The sequence below is a fragment of the Nycticebus coucang genome, chromosome 9, assembly GCF_027406575.1.
Source record: "Nycticebus coucang isolate mNycCou1 chromosome 9, mNycCou1.pri, whole genome shotgun sequence".
Classification (NCBI taxonomy): domain Eukaryota; kingdom Metazoa; phylum Chordata; class Mammalia; order Primates; family Lorisidae; genus Nycticebus; species Nycticebus coucang.
Genome location: NC_069788.1, coordinates 9,904,385 through 9,906,326, shown reverse-complemented (window position 1 = coordinate 9,906,326; position 1,942 = coordinate 9,904,385). Strand labels below are relative to the sequence as shown.

Below are 1,942 nucleotides of genomic sequence, written 5' to 3'. Positions count from 1 at the left end.
TCCCCAAAGACCACCAGGGAGCCGAGTCTGATGCAAAAGCAAAAGAGCCTTTTATCGCAGCAAGCTCGAGCTTAGGCTCCCGGGGACTCCACTGCAACGGATCCAAGCCAGGAGCCTGGAGCTCTGGGGCAGAGGGTTTTTATAATTCAGCATAGCAGGTGGGGCATACAGAGGTACCGAGTATGGGGCACTTCAGGATTGGTCGCTGTGTGGCCTAATCCAGAGTGTGGGTTCTGATTGGGAGGTGACCATCTTGTGATTTCGGGGAATTGCCTGGGCTTACTGGAAAATGAAACTTACAGAACAAAATGGCAGGGAAACTGAAACTTAACTCCTAAGATGGTGTTGAAACTGCCTAAGATGACGTCAGTTCAGCTCTCACAGTGTAACATTGGAGACACAAATGAAGATTTCTTTAAAGCTTCAAATAGTCAGATTTCAGTAAAATCTCTTCTTTTGAAAAGTGATGGTTACTTCTCACAAATATATATGTTATTGGTGTACTATGACATGTTACATAAATTTGTAAAAAAGTCATTCATGTTTCTAGACAACAAATTACTTAAAACGAATTAAAATATTTGCATTTAGTAAGCTCTTACAAATGAATTTTTTTAATGTTTTGTCACACAGTACATTTTTTTTTATTCTTCCTTTTTTTATTAATTATTCTACCTCTGAATCACAGCATTTCACTGACATATAGCTATACCTTATACTGTTTTCATAGTGTGGCTATTATGAATAATTCTGCAACGAACATGGGAATACAGATAGCAAGGTTCTGATTTCATTTCTTTTGGGGTCATATGTAATTGTATTTTCTGGTTCATATGTAATTCTATTTTCAGTTTTTAGAGGAACTGCCATACTGCTTTCCAGAATTAGCTGTACCAATTTACATTCCCAACAAGACACGAGGATGCCCTTTTATCCACATTTTGACTAATACATGTTATGTAATTTTTTTTTTTTTAAATATGGAACGCTTCACGAATTTGCATGTCATCCTTGCGCAGGGGCCATGCTAATCTTCTCTGTATCGTTCCAATTTTAGTATATGTGCTGCTGAAGGGAACACCCGGCTATTTTTTGTTGTTGTTGTTGTTGTTGCAGTTTGGCCGGGGCTGGGTTTGACCCCGCCACCCTCGGCATATGGGGCCGGCACCCTACTCACTGAGCCACAGGCGCCGCCCGTAATTTTTTGATAAGAAGCATCCTAATAGCTATACAATGACATCTCACTGTGATTTTAATTTGCATTTTCCTGATAATTTGTGATATTAAGCACCTTTTCATACACCTGTCGGACATTTTTGCATCTTATTATTTTTTTTTTTTGAGAAAGAATCTGCCTATTCATATTCTTTGCCTCTTTTAATTGCGTCATTTATTTATTATTTGCTATTGAGTTATGTGGTATCCTTAGATACTTTGGATATACACCTAGATGAATAATTTGCAATACTTTTTCCTAATCTATAGGCTGCTTTTTCATTTTGTTGATCATTTCTGTTGCTGTACAGAAGCTTTTTAGTTTGTTGTAGGCCCACTTGTTTTTTGCTTTCACTGGCTGAGTTTTTGGTGCAGAATTCAAAAACTTATATCCAAATTCAGTATGATGGAGCTTCTCCCCAGATTTTCTGCAGGCAGTTTTGTATGGTTCTAGGTCTCATATTCAGGCCTTCAATCCATTTTGAGGTTTTCCATGCCTGGGTTTATTTCAGGGTTCTCCATTCTTTCCATTTGTCTACGTGTGTTTTTATGCCAGTGTTGCAATATTTTGATTCCTGTAGCTTTGTAATATAATTTGAAATCAACATGTGTGATGCTTCCAACTTTGTTTTTCTTTCTCAAGATTTCTTTGACTATTTGGGGTTTTTTGTGGTTCCATACGAATTTTAGTGTTTTGTTTTTTTCTTTAATTTCTATGAGAAATACT

The 1,942-nt window shown here is 37.3% G+C and overlaps 1 non-coding gene across 1 annotated transcript; it reads right to left on the bottom strand.

Moving 5' to 3' along the window:
* Positions 1-974: 974 nt before the first annotated feature.
* LOC128595018 (U6 spliceosomal RNA) lies at positions 975-1,081 on the bottom strand. The gene has a single exon (XR_008382713.1). It is a non-coding gene; the product is annotated as a U6 spliceosomal RNA (small nuclear RNA).
* Positions 1,082-1,942: the final 861 nt, after the last annotated feature.